This window comes from Macaca mulatta, chromosome 10 (genome assembly GCF_049350105.2).
Source record: "Macaca mulatta isolate MMU2019108-1 chromosome 10, T2T-MMU8v2.0, whole genome shotgun sequence".
Taxonomy (NCBI): Eukaryota; Metazoa; Chordata; class Mammalia; order Primates; family Cercopithecidae; genus Macaca; species Macaca mulatta.
The window spans coordinates 51606821-51622334 of record NC_133415.1 but is presented as its reverse complement, the minus strand read 5'-3'; positions in this window follow the sequence as shown (position 1 = coordinate 51622334).

Sequence of the window (15514 nt, the reverse complement as noted above, 5' to 3'; positions counted from 1 at the left end):
TTTGCTAACCTTATCTCTGTGGAATCTGAGAACAGGTATTTCAGATCCCATTGAAGACTATAGGGCCAAAGGAAATATCCTCCGATTACAAAGAGAAAGAAGCTTTCTCAGAAACTTCTTTGTGTTCTGTGAAATCATCTCACATAGTTACAGCTTTCCCCTCAAGAAGCCTTTCGCTAAGACAGTTCTTGTAGAATTGGCAAAGTGATATTTGGAAGCCGGTAGAGGGCTATGGTGAAAAAGGATATATCCTCAGATGAAATCTGGAAAGAAGCTTTCTGAGAAACTGCTTAGTGTTCTGTTAATTAATCTCACAGTGTTACATCTGTATTTCGTGGATCTCTTTGCTGGCCTTATTTATGTGGAATCTGAGAACAGATATTTCGGATCCCATTGAAGACTACAGGGCCAAAGGAAATATCCTCCGGTAACAAAGAGAAAGAAGTTTTCTGAGAAACTTCTTTGCGTTCTGTGAAATCATCTCACAGAGTTACAGCTTTCTCCTCAAGAAGCCTTTCGCTAAGACAGTTCTTGTGGAATTGGCAAAGTGATATTTGGAAGCCCATAGTGGGCTATGGTGAAAAAGGAAATATCCTCAGATGATATCTGGAAAGAAGCTTTCTGAGAAACTGCTTAGTGTTCTGTTAATTCATCTCACAGAGATACATCTGTATTTCGTGGTTCTCTTTGCTAACCTTATTTCTGTGGAATCTGAGAGCAGATACTTCGGAGCTCATTGAAGACTATAGGACCAAAGGAAATATCCTCCGATAACAAAGAGAAAGAAGCTTTCTGAGAAACTTCTTTGCGTTCTGTGAAATCATCTCACAGAGTTTCATGTTTCCCCTCAAGAAGCCGTTCGCTAACACAGTTCTTGTGGAATTGGCAAAGTGATATTTGGAATCCCATAGAGCGCTATGGTGAAAAAGGAAATATCCTCAGATGAAATCTGGAAAGAAGCTTTCTTAGAAACTGCTTAGTGTTCTGTTAATTCATCTCACAGAATTACATCTGTATTTCATGAATTTCTTTGCTAGCCTTATTTCTGTGGAATCTGAGAACAGATATTTCGAATCCCATTGAAGACTATAGGGCCAAAGGAAATATGCTCCCATTACAAAGAGAAAGAAGCTTTCTGAGAAACTTCTTTGCGTTCTGTGAAATCGTCTCACAGAGTTAGAGCTTTCCCCTCAAGAAGCCTTTCGCTAAGACAGTTCTTGTGGAATTGGCAAAGTGATATTTGGAAGCCCGTAGAGGGCTATGGTGAAAAAGGAAATATTCCCAGATGAAATCTGGAAAGAAGCTTTCTGAGATACTGCTTAGTGTTCTGTTAATTCATCTCATAGAATTACATGTGTGTTTCATGGATTTCTTTCCTAGCCTTATTTCTGTGGAATCTGAAAACAGATATTTCGGATCACTTTGAAAACTATAGGGCCAAAGGAAATATCCTCCGATAACAAAGAGAAAGAAGCTTTCTGAGAAACTTCTTTGTGTTCTGTGAAATCATCTCACAGAGTTACAGCTTTCCCCTCAAGAAGACTTTCGCTAAGACAGTTCTTGTGGAATTGGCAAAGTGATATTTGGTAGCCCATAGAGGGCTGTGGTGAAAAAGGAAATATCCTCAGATGAAATCTGGAAAGAAGCTTTCTGAGAAACTGCTTAGTGTTCGGTTAATTCATCTCACAGAATTACATCTGTGTTTCGTGTATGTCTTTCCTAGCCTTATTTCTGTGGAATCTGAGAACAGATATTTTGGATACCTTTGAAGAATATAGGGCCAAAGGAAATATCCTCCCATTACAAAGAGAAAGAAGCTTTCTGAGAAACTTCTTTGCGTTCTGTGAAATCGTCTCACAGAGTTAGAGATTTCCCCTCAAGAAGCCTTTCGCTGAGACAGTTCTTGTGGAATTGGCAAAGTGATATTTGGAAGCCCATAGAGGGCTATGGTGAAAAAGGAAATATTCTCAGATGAAATCTGGAAAGAAGCTTTCTGAGAAACTGCTTAGTGTTCTGTTAATTCATCTCATAGAATTACATCTGTGTTTCGTGGATTTCTTTGCTGGCCTTATTTCTGTGGAATCTGAAAACAGATATTTCGGATCCCTTTGAAAACTATAGGGCCAAAGGAAATATCCTCCGATAACAAAGAGAAAGAAGCTTTCTGAGAAATTTCTTTGTGTTCTGTGAAATCATCTCACAGAGTTACAGCTTTCCCATCAAGAAGACTTTCGCTAAGACAGTTCTTGTGGAATTGGCAAAGTGATATTTTTTAGCCCATAGAGGGCTGTGCTGTAAAAGGAAATATCCTCAGATGAAATCTGGAAAGAAGCTTTCTGAGAAACTGCTTAGTGTTCGTTTAATTCATCTCACAGAATTACATCTGTATTTCGAGGATCTCTTTGCTAGCCTTATTTCTGTGGAATCTGAGAACAGATACTTCAGATCCCATTGAAGAATATAGGGCCAAAGGAAATATCCTCCGATAACAAAGAGAAAGAAACATTCTGAGAAACTTCTTTGTTTTCTGTGAAATCATCTCACAGAGTTACAGCTTTCCGCTCAAGAAGCCTTTCGCTAAGACAGTTCTTGTGGAATTGGCAAAGTGATATTTGAAAGCCCATAGAGGGCTATGGTGAAAAAGGAAATATCCTCAGATGAAATCTGGAAAGAAGCTTTCTGAGAAACTGCTTAGTGTTCTCTTAATTCATCTCACAGAGTTACATCTGTATTTCGTGGATCGCTTTGCTAACCTTATCTCTGTGGAATCTGAGAACAGGTATTTCAGATCCCATTGAAGACTATAGGGCCAAAGGAAATATCCTCCGATTACAAAGAGAAAGAAGCATTCTTAGAAACTTCTTTGTGTTCTGTGAAATCATCTCACAGAGTTACAGCTTTCCCCTCAAGAAGCCTTTCGCTAAGACAGTTCTTGTGGAATTGGCAAAGTGATATTTGGAAGCCGGTAGAGGGCTATGGTGAAAAAGGATATATCCTCAGATGAAATCTGGAAAGAAGCTTTCTGAGAAACTGCTTAGTGTTCTGTTAATTAATCTCACAGAGTTACATCTGTATTTCGTGGATCTCTTTGCTGGCCTTATTTCTGTGGAATCTGAGAACAGATATTTCGGATCCCATTGAAGACTATAGGGCCAAAGGAAATATCCTCCGGTAACAAAGAGAAAGAAGTTTTCTGAGAAACTTCTTTGCGTTCTGTGAAATCATCTCACAGAGTTACAGCTTTCTCCTCAAGAATCCTTTCGCTAAGACAGTTCTTGTGGAATTGGCAAAGTGATATTTGGAAGCCCATAGAGGGCTATGGTGAAAAAGGAAATATCCTCAGATGAAATCTGGAAAGAAGCTTTCTGAGAAACTGCTTAGTGTTCTGTTAATTCATCTCACAGAGATACATCTGTATTTCGTGGTTCTCTTTGCTAACCTTATTTCTGTGGAATCTGAGAGCAGATACTTCGGATCTCATTGAAGACTATAGGACCGAAGGAAATATCCTCCGATAACAAAGAGAAAGAAGCTTTCTGAGAAATTTCTTTGTGTTCTGTGAAATCATCTCACAGAGTTACAGCTTTCCCCTCAAGAAGCCTTTCGCTAAGACAGTTCTTGTGGAATTGGCAAAGTGATATTTGGAAGCCCATAGAGGGCTATGCTGAAAAAGGAAATATCCTCAGATGAAATCTGAAAAGAAGCTTTCTGAGAAACTGCTTAGTGTTCGGTTAATTCATCTCACAGAGTTACATCTGTATTTCGTGGATCTCTTTGCTAACCTTATCTCTGTGGAATCTGAGAACAGGTATTTCAGATCCCATTGAAAACTATTGGGCCAAAGGAAATATCCTCCGATAACAAAGAGAAAGAAGCTTTCCGAGAAATTTCTTTGTGTTCTGTCAAATCATGTCACAGAGTTACAGCTTTCCCATCAAGAAGACTTTCGCTAAGACAGTTCTTGTGGAATTGGCAAAGTGATATTTTTTAGCCCATAGAGGGCTGTGCTGTAAAAGGAAATATCCTCAGATGAAATCTGGAAAGAAGCTTTCTGAGAAACTGCTTAGTGTTCGGTTAATTCATCTCACAGAATTACATCTGTATTTCGAGGATCTCTTTGCTAGCCTTATTTCTGTGGAATCTGAGAACAGATATTTTGGATACCTTTGAAGAATATAGGGCCAAAGGAAATATCCTCCGATAACAAAGAGAAAGAAACTTTCTGAGAAACTTCTTTGTTTTCTGTGAAATCATCTCACAGAGTTACAACTTTCTCCTCAAGAATCCTTTCGCTAAGACAGTTCTTGTGGAATTGGCAAAGTGATATTTGGAAGCCCATAGAGGGCTATGGTGAAAAAGGAAATATCCTCAGATGAAATCTGGAAAGAAGCTTTCTGAGAAACTGCTTAGTGTTCTGTTAATTCATCTCACAGAGATACATCTGTATTTCGTGGTTCTCTTTGCTAACCTTATTTCTGTGGAATCTGAGAGCAGATACTTCGGATCTCATTGAAGACTATAGGACCAAAGGAAATATCCTCCGATAACAAAGAGAAAGAAGCTTTCTGAGAAACTTCTTTGCGTTCTGTGAAATCATCTCACAGAGTTTCATGTTTCCCCTCAAGAAGCCGTTCGCTAACACAGTTCTTGTGGAATTGGCAAAGTGATATTTGGAAGCCCATAGAGCGCTATGGTGAAAAAGGAAATATCCTCAGATGAAATCTGGAAAGAAGCTTTCTTAGAAACTGCTTAGTGTTCTGTTAATTCACCTCACAGAATTACATCTGTATTTCGTGGATTTCTTTGCTAGCCTTATTTCTGTGGAATCTGAGAACAGATATTTCGAATCCCTTTGAAGACTATAGGGCCAAAGGAAATATCCTCCCATTACAAAGAGAAAGAAGCTTTCTGAGAAACTTCTTTGCGTTCTGTGAAATCATCTCACAGAGTTACAGCTTTCCCCTCAAGAAGCCTTTCGCTAAGACAGTTCTTGTGGAATTGGCAAAGTGATATTTGGAAGCCCATAGAGGGCTGTGGTGAAAAAGGAAATATCCTCAGATGAAATCTGGAAAGAAGCTTTCTGAGAAACTGCTTAGTGTTCTGTTAATTCATCTCACAGAATTACATCTGTGTTTCATGGATCTCTTTGCTAGCCTTATTTCTGTGGAATCTGAGAACAGATATTTCGGAACCTGTTGAAGACTATAGGGCCAAAGGAAATATCCTCCGATAACAAAGAGAAAGAAGCTTTCTGAGAAATTTCTTTGTGTTCTGTGAAATCATCTCACAGAGTTACAGCTTTCTCCTCAAGAAGCCTTTCGCTAAGACAGTTCTTGTGGAATTGGCAAAGTGATATTTGGAAGGCCATAGAGGGCTGTGGTGAAAAAGGAAATATCCTCAGATGAAATCTGGAAAGAAGCTTTCTGAGAAACTGCTTAGTGTTCCGTTAATTCATCTCACAGAGATACATCTGTATTTCGTGGATCTCTTTGCTAGGCTTATTTCTGTGGAATATGAGAACAGATATTTCGGATCCCTTTGAAGACTATATGGCCAAAGGAAATATCCTCCGATAACAAAGAGAAAGAAGCTTTCCTAGAAACTTCTTTGTGTTCTGTGAAATCATCTCACAGAGTTACAGCTTTCCCCTCAAGAAGCCTTTCGCTAAGACAGTTCTTGTGGAATTGGCAAAGTGATATTTGGAAGGCCATAGAGGGCTATGCTGAAAAAGGAAATATCCTCAGATGAAATCTGAAAAGAAGCTTTCTGAGAAACTGCTTAGTGTTCGGTTAATTCATCTCACAGAGTTACATCTGTATTTCGTGGATCTCTTTGCTAACCTTATCTCTGTGGAATCTGAGAACAGGTATTTCAGATCCCATTGAAAACTATTGGGCCAAAGGAAATATCCTCCGATAACAAAGAGAAAGAAGCTTTCTGAGAAATTTCTTTGTGTTCTGTGAAATCATGTCACAGAGTTACAGCTTTCCCATCAAGAAGACTTTCGCTAAGACAGTTCTTGTGGAATTGGCAAAGTGATATTTTTTAGCCCATAGAGGGCTGTGCTGTAAAAGGAAATATCCTCAGATGAAATCTGGAAAGAAGCTTTCTGAGAAACTGCTTAGTGTTCGGTTAATTCATCTCACAGAATTACATCTGTATTTCGAGGATCTCTTTGCTAGCCTTATTTCTGTGGAATCTGAGAACAGATATTTTGGATACCTTTGAAGAATATAGGGCCAAAGGAAATATCCTCCGATAACAAAGAGAAAGAAACTTTCTGAGAAACTTCTTTGTTTTCTGTGAAATCATCTCACAGAGTTACAGCTTTCCCCTCAAGAAGCCTTTCGCTGAGACAGTTCTTGTGGAATTGGCAAAGTGATATTTGAAAGCCCATAGAGGGCTATGGTGAAAAAGGAAATATCCTCAGATGAAATCTGGAAAGAAGCTTTCTGAGAAACTGCTTAGTGTTCTCTTAATTCATCTCACAGAGTTACATCTGTATTTCGTGGATCGCTTTGCTAACCTTATCTCTGTGGAATCTGAGAACAGGTATTTCAGATCCCATTGAAGACTATAGGGCCAAAGGAAATATCCTCCGATAACAAAGAGAAAGAAACTTTCTGAGAAACTTCTTTGTTTTCTGTGAAATCATCTCACAGAGTTACAGCTTTCCCCTCAAGAAGCCTTTCGCTGAGACAGTTCTTGTGGAATTGGCAAAGTGATATTTGAAAGCCCATAGAGGGCTATGGTGAAAAAGGAAATATCCTCAGATGAAATCTGGAAAGAAGCTTTCTGAGAAACTGCTTAGTGTTCTCTTAATTCATCTCACAGAGTTACATCTGTATTTCGTGGATCGCTTTGCTCACCTTATCTCTGTGGAATCTGAGAACAGGTATTTCAGATTCCATTGAAGACTATAGGGCCAAAGGAAATATCCTCCGATTACAAAGAGAAAGAAGCTTTCTTAGAAACTTCTTTGTGTTCTGTGAAATCATCTCACAGAGTTACAGCTTTCCCCTCAAGAAGCCTTTCGCTAAGACAGTTCTTGTGGAATTGGCAAAGTGATATTTGGAAGCCGGTAGAGGGCTGTGGTGAAAAAGGATATATCCTCAGATGAAATCTGGAAAGAAGCTTTCTGAGAAACTGCTTAGTATTCTGTTAATTAATCTCACAGTGTTACATCTGTATTTCGTGGATCTCTTTGCTGGCGTTATTTCTGTGGAATCTGAGAACAGATATTTCGGATCCCATTGAAGACTATAGGGCCAAAGGAAATATCCTCCGGTAACAAAGAGAAGGAAGTTTTCTGAGAAACTTCTTTGCGTTCTGTGAAATCATCTCACAGAGTTACAGCTTTCTCCTCAAGAATCCTTTCGCTAAGACAGTTCTTGTGGAATTGGCAAAGTGATATTTGGAAGCCCATAGAGGGCTATGGTGAAAAAGGAAATATCCTCAGATGAAATCTGGAAAGAAGCTTTCTGAGAAACTGCTTAGTGTTCTGTTAATTCATCTCACAGAGATACATCTATATTTCGTGGTTCTCTTTGCTAACCTTATTTCTGTGGAATCTGAGAGCAGATACTTCGGATCTCATTGAAGACTATAGGACCAAAGGAAATATCCTCCGATAACAAAGAGAAAGAAGCTTTCTGAGAAACTTCTTTGCGTTCTGTGAAATCATCTCACAGAGTTTCATGTTTCCCCTCAAGAAGCCGTTCGCTAACACAGTTCTTGTGGAATTGGCAAAGTGATATTTGGAAGCCCATAGAGCGCTATGGTGAAAAAGGAAATATCCTCAGATGAAATCTGGAAAGAAGCTTTCTTAGAAACTGCTTAGTGTTCTGTTAATTCACCTCACAGAATTACATCTGTATTTCGTGGATTTCTTTGCTAGCCTTATTTCTGTGGAATCTGAGAACAGATATTTCGAATCCCTTTGAAGACTATAGGGCCAAAGGAAATATCCTCCCATTACAAAGAGAAAGAAGCTTTATGAGAAACTTCTTTGCTTTCTGTGAAATCATCTCACAGAGTTACAGCTTTCCCCTCAAGAAGCCTTTCGCTAAGAAAGTTCTTGTGGAATTGGCAAAGTGATATTTGGAAGCCCATAGAGGGCTGTGGTGAAAAAGGAAATATCCTCAGATGAAATCTGGAAAGAAGCTTTCTGAGAAACTGCTTAGTGTTCTGTTAATTCATCTCACAGAATTACATCTGTGTTTCATGGATCTCTTTGCTAGCCTTATTTCTGTGGAATCTGAGAACAGATATTTCGGAACCTGTTGAAGACTATAGGGCCAAAGGAAATATCCTCCGATAACAAAGAGAAAGAAGCTTTCTGAGAAATTTCTTTGTGTTCTGTGAAATCATCTCACAGAGTTACAGCTTTCTCCTCAAGAAGCCTTTCGCTAAGACAGTTCTTGTGGAATTGGCAAGGTGATATTTGGAAGGCCATAGAGGGCTGTGGTGAAAAAGGAAATATCCTCAGATGAAATCTGGAAAGAAGCTTTCTGAGAAACTGCTTAGTGTTCCGTTAATTCATCTCACAGAGATACATCTGTATTTCGTGGATCTCTTTGCTAGGCTTCTTTCTGTGGAATATGGGAACAGATATTTCGGATCCCTTTGAAGACTATATGGCCAAAGGAAATATCCTCCGATAACAAAGAGAAAGAAGCTTTCCTAGAAACTTCTTTGTGTTCTGTGAAATCATCTCACAGAGTTACAGCTTTCCCCTCAAGAAGCCTTTCGCTAAGACAGTTCTTGTGGAATTGGCAAAGTGATATTTGGAAGCCCATAGAGGGCTATGCTGAAAAAGGAAATATCCTCAGATGAAATCTGAAAAGAAGCTTTCTGAGAAACTGCTTAGTGTTCTGTTAATTCATCTCAGAGAGTTACATCTGTATTTCGTGGATCTCTTTGCTAACCTTATCTCTGTGGAATCTGAGAACAGGTATTTCAGATCCCATTGAAAACTATTGGGCCAAAGGAAATATCCTCCGATAACAAAGAGAAAGAAGCTTTCTGAGAAATTTCTTTGTGTTCTGTGAAATCATGTCACAGAGTTACAGCTTTCCCATCAAGAAGACTTTCGCTAAGACAGTTCTTGTGGAATTGGCAAAGTGATATTTTTTAGCCCATAGAGGGCTGTGCTGTAAAAGGAAATATCCTCAGATGAAATCTGGAAAGAAGCTTTCTGAGAAACTGCTTAGTGTTCGGTTAATTCATCTCACAGAATTACATCTGTATTTCGAGGATCTCTTTGCTAGCCTTATTTCTGTGGAATCTGAGAACAGATATTTTGGATACCTTTGAAGAATATAGGGCCAAAGGAAATATCCTCCGATAACAAAGAGAAAGAAACTTTCTGAGAAACTTATTTGTTTTCTGTGAAATCATCTCACAGAGTTACAGCTTTCCCCTCAAGAAGCCTTTCGCTGAGACAGTTCTTGTGGAATTGGCAAAGTGATATTTGAAAGCCCATAGAGGGCTATGGTGAAAAAGGAAATATCCTCAGATGAAATCTGGAAAGAAGCTTTCTGAGAAACTGCTTAGTGTTCTCTTAATTCATCTCACAGAGTTACATCTGTATTTCGTTGATCGCTTTGCTAACCTTATCTCTGTGGAATCTGAGAACAGGTATTTCAGATCCCATTGAAGACTATAGGGCCAAAGGAAATATCCTCCGATAACAAAGAGAAAGAAACTTTCTGAGAAACTTCTTTGTTTTCTGTGAAATCATCTCACAGAGTTACAGCTTTCCCCTCAAGAAGCCTTTCGCTGAGACAGTTCTTGTGGAATTGGCAAAGTGATATTTGAAAGCCCATAGAGGGCTATGGTGAAAAAGGAAATATCCTCAGATGAAATCTGGAAAGAAGCTTTCTGAGAAACTGCTTAGTGTTCTCTTAATTCATCTCACAGAGTTACATCTGTATTTCGTGGATCGCTTTGCTAACCTTATCTCTGTGGAATCTGAGAACAGGTATTTCAGATCCCATTGAAGACTATAGGGCCAAAGGAAATATCCTCTGATTACAAAGAGAAAGAAGCTTTCTTAGAAACTTCTTTGTGTTCTGTGAAATCATCTCACAGAGTTACAGCTTTCCCCTCAAGAAGCCTTTCGCTAAGACAGTTCTTGTGGAATTGGCAAAGTGATATTTGGAAGCCGGTAGAGGGCTATGGTGAAAAAGGATATATCCTCAGATGAAATCTGGAAAGAAGCTTTCTGAGAAACTGCTTAGTGTTCTGTTAATTAATCTCACAGTGTTACATCTGTATTTCGTGGATCTCTTTGCTGGCCTTATTTCTGTGGAATCTGAGAACAGATATTTCGGATCCCATTGAAGACGATAGGGCCAAAGGAAATATCCTCCGGTAACAAAGAGAAAGAAGTTTTCTGAGAAACTTCTTTGCGTTCTGTGAAATCATCTCACAGAGTTACAGCTTTCTCCTCAAGAATCCTTTCGCTAAGACAGTTCTTGTGGAATTGGCAAAGTGATATTTGGAAGCCCATAGAGGGCTATGGTGAAAAAGGAAATATCCTCAGATGAAATCTGGAAAGAAGCTTTCTGAGAAACTGCTTAGTGTTCTGTTAATTCATCTCACAGAGATACATCTGTATTTCGTGGTTCTCTTTGCTAACCTTATTTCTGTGGAATCTGAGAACAGATATTTCGGAACCTGTTGAAGACTATAGGGCCAAAGGAAATATCCTCCGATAACAAAGAGAAAGAAGCTTTCTGAGAAATTTCTTTGTGTTCTGTGAAATCATCTCACAGAGTTACAGCTTTCTCCTCAAGAAGCCTTTCGCTAAGACAGTTCTTGTGGAATTGGCAAAGTGATATTTGGAAGGCCATAGAGGGCTGTGGTGAAAAAGGAAATATCCTCAGATGAAATCTGGAAAGAAGCTTTCTGAGAAACTGCTTAGTGTTCCGTTAATTCATCTCACAGAGATACATCTGTATTTCGTGGATCTCTTTGCTAGCCTTATTTCTGTGGAATATGAGAACAGATATTTCGGATCCCTTAGAAGACTATATGGCCAAAGGAAATATCCTCTGATTACAAAGAGAAAGAAGCTTTCCTAGAAACTTCTTTGTGTTCTGTGAAATCATCTCACAGAGTTACAGCTTTCCCCTCAAGAAGCCTTTCGCTAAGACAGTTCTTGTGGAATTGGCAAAGTGATATTTCGAAGCCCATAGAGGGCTATGCTGAAAAAGGAAATATCCTCAGATGAAATCTGAAAAGAAGCTTTCTGAGAAACTGCTTAGTGTTCTGTTAATTCATCTCACAGAGTTACATCTGTATTACGTGGATCTCTTTGCTAACCTTATCTCTGTGGAATCTGAGAACAGGTATTTCAGATCCCATTGAAAACTATTGGGCCAAAGGAAATATCCTCCGATAACAAAGAGAAAGAAGCTTTCTTAGAAACTTCTTTGCGTTCTGTGAAATCATCTCACAGAGTTACAGCTTTCCCCCCAAGAAGCCTTTCGCTAAGACAGTTCTTGTGGAATTGGCAAAGTGATATTTGGAAGCCCATAGAGGGCTATGGTGAAAAAGGAAATATCCTCAGATGAAATCTGGAAAGAAGCTTTCTGAGAAACTGCTTAGTGTTCGGTTAATTCATCTCACAGAGTTACATCTTTATTTCGTGGATCTCTTTGCTAGCCTTATTTCTGTGGAATGTGAGAACAGGTATTTCAGATCCCTTTGAAGACTACAGGGCCAAAGGAAATATCCTCCGATTACAAAGAGAAAGAAGCTTTCTTAGAAACTTCTTTGTGTTCTGTGAAATCATCTCACAGAGTTACAGCTTTCTCCTCAAGAAGCCTTTCGCTAAGACAGTTCTTGTGGAATTGGCAAAGTGATATTTGGAAGCCCGTAGAGGGCTATGGTGAAAAAGGATATATCCTCAGATGAAATCTGGAAAGAAGCTTTCTGAGAAACTGCTTAGTGTTCTGTTAATTAATCTCACAGTGTTACATCTGTATTTCGTGGATCTCTTTGCTGGCCTTATTTCTGTGGAATCTGAGATCAGATATTTCGGATCCCATTGAAGACTATAGGGCCAAAGGAAATATCCTCCGGTAACAAAGAGAAAGAAGCTTTCTGAGAAACTTCTTTGCGTTCTGTGAAATCAACTCACAGAGATTCATGTTTCCCCTCAAGAAGCCGTTCGCTAACACAGTTCTTGTGGAATTGGCAAAGTGATATTTGGAAGCCCATAGAGCGCTATAGTGAAAAAGGAAATATCCTCAGATGAAATCTGGAAAGAAGCTTTCTTAGAAACTGCTTAGTGTTCTGTTAATTCACCTCACAGAATTACATCTGTATTTCGTGGATTTCTGTGCTAGCCTTATTTCTGTGGAATCTGAGAACAGATATTTCGAATCCCTTTGAAGACTATAGGGCCAAAGGAAATATCCTCCCATTACAAAGAGAAAGAAGCTTTATGAGAAACTTCTTTGCTTTCTGTGAAATAATCTCACAGAGTTACAGCTTTCCCCTCAAGAAGCCTTTCGCTAAGAAAGTTCTTGTGGAATTGGCAAAGTGATATTTGGAAGCCCATAGAGGGCTGTGGTGAAAAAGGAAATATCCTCAGATGAAATCTGGAAAGAAGCTTTCAGAGAAACTGCTTAGTGTTCCGTTAATTCATCTCACAGAGATACATCTGTATTTCGTGGATCTCTTTGCTAGCCTTATTTCTGTGGAATATGAGAACAGATATTTCGGATCCCTTTGAAGACTATATGGCCAAAGGAAATATCCTCCGATAACAAAGAGAAAGATGCTTTCCTAGAAACTTCTTTGTGTTCTGTGAAATCATCTCACAGAGTTACAGCTTTCCCCTCAAGAAGCCTTTCGCTAAGACAGTTCTTGTGGAATTGGCAAAGTGATATTTGGAAGCCCATAGAGGGCTATGCTGAAAAAGGAAATATCCTCAGATGAAATCTGAAAAGAAGCTTTCTGAGAAACTGCTTAGTGTTCTGTTAATTCATCTCACAGAGTTACATCTGTATTTCGTGGATCTCTTTGCTAACCTTATCTCTGTGGAATCTGAGAACAGGTATTTCAGATCCCATTGGAAACTATTGGGCCAAAGGAAATATCCTCCGATAACAAAGAGAAAGAAGCTTTCTGAGAAATTTCTTTGTGTTCTGTGAAATCATGTCACAGAGTTACAGCTTTCCCATCAAGAAGACTTTCGCTAAGACAGTTCTTGTGGAATTGGCAAAGTGATATTTTTTAGCCCATAGAGGGCTGTGCTGTAAAAGGAAATATCCTCAGATGAAATCTGGAAAGAAGCTTTCTGAGAAACTGCTTAGTGTTCCGTTAATTCATCTCACAGAATTACATCGGTATTTCGAGGATCTCTTTGCTAGCCTTATTTCTGTGGAATCTGAGAACAGATATTTTGGATACCTTTGAAGAATATAGGGCCAAAGGAAATATCCTCCGATAACAAAGAGAAAGAAACTTTCTGAGAAACTTCTTTGTTTTCTGTGAAATCATCTCACAGAGTTACAGCTTTCCCCTCAAGAAGCCTTTCGCTGAGACAGTTCTTGTGGAATTGGCAAAGTGATATTTGAAAGCCCATAGAGGGCTATGGTGAATAAGGAAATATCCTCAGATGAAATCTGGAAAGAAGCTTTCTGAGAAACTGCTTAGTGTTCTCTTAATTCATCTCACAGAGTTACATCTGTATTTCGTGGATCGCTTTGCTAACCTTATCTCTGTGGAATCTGAGAACAGGTATTTCAGATCCCATTGAAGACTATAGGGCCAAAGGAAATATCCTCTGATTACAAAGAGAAAGAAGCTTTCTTAGAAACTTCTTTGTGTTCTGTGAAATCATCTCACAGAGTTACAGCTTTCCCCTCAAGAAGCCTTTCGCTAAGACAGTTCTTGTGGAATTGGCAAAGTGATATTTGGAAGCCGGTAGAGGGCTATGGTGAAAAAGGATATATCCTCAGATGAAATCTGGAAAGAAGCTTTCTGAGAAACTGCTTAGTGTTCTGTTAATTAATCTCACAGTGTTACATCTGTATTTCGTGGATCTCTTTGCTGGCCTTATTTCTGTGGAATCTGAGAACAGATATTTCGGATCCCATTGAAGACTATAGGGCCAAAGGAAATATCCTCTGGTAACAAAGAGAAAGAAGTTTTCTGAGAAACTTCTTTGCGTTCTGTGAAATCATCTCACAGAGTTACAGCTTTCTCCTCAAGAATCCTTTCGCTAAGACAGTTCTTGTGGAATTGGCAAAGTGATATTTGGAAGCCCATAGAGGGCTATGGTGAAAAAGGAAATATCCTCAGATGAAATCTGGAAAGAAGCTTTCTGAGAAACTGCTTAGTGTTCTGTTAATTCATCTCACAGAGATACATCTGTATTTCGTGGTTCTCTTTGCTAACCTTATTTCTGTGGAATCTGAGAGCAGATACTTCGGATCTCATTGAAGACTATAGGACCAAAGGAAATATCCTCCGATAACAAAGAGAAAGAAGCTTTCTGAGAAACTTCTTTGCGTTCTGTGAAATCATCTCACAGAGTTTCATGTTTCCCCTCAAGAAGCCGTTCGCTAACACAGTTCTTGTGGAATTGGCAAAGTGATATTTGGAAGCCCATAGAGGGCTGTGGCGAAAAAGGAAATATCCTCAGATGAAATCTGGAAAGAAGCTTTCTGAGAAACTGCTAAGTGTTCTGTTAATTCATCTCACAGAATTACATCTGTGTTTCATGGATCTCTTTGCTAGCCTTATTTCTGTGGAATCTGAGGACAGATATTTCGGAACCTGTTGAAGACTATATGGCCAAAGGAAATATCCTCCGATAACAAAGAGAAAGAAGCTTTCCTAGAAACTTCTTTGTGTTCTGTGAAATCATCTCACAGAGTTACAGCTTTCCCCTCAAGAAGCCTTTCGCTAAGACAGTTCTTGTGGAATTGGCAAAGTGATATTTCGAAGCCCATAGAGGGCTGTGGTGAAAAAGGAAATATCCGCAGATGAAATCTGGAAAGAAGCTTTCTGAGAAACTGCTTAGTGTTCCGTTAATTCATCTCACAGAGATACATCTGTATTTCGTGGATCTCTTTGCTAGCCTTATTTCTGTGGAATATGAGAACAGATATTTCGGATCCCTTTGAAGACTGTATGGCCAAAGGAAATATCCTCCGATAACAAAGAGAAAGAAGCTTTCCTAGAAACTTCTTTGTGTTCTGTGAAATCATCTCACAGAGTTACAGCTTTCCCCTCAAGAAGCCTTTCGCTAAGACAGTTCTTGTGGAATTGGCAAAGTGATATTTCGAAGCCCATAGAGGGCTATGCTGAAAAAGGAAATATCCTCAGATGAAATCTGAAAAGAAGCTTTCTGAGAAACTGCTTAGTGTTCTGTTAATTCAGCTCACAGAGTTACATCTGTATTTCGTGCATGTCTTTGCTAACCTTATCTCTGTGGAATCTGAGAACAGGTATTTCAGATCCCATTGAAAACTATTGGGCCAAAGGAAATATC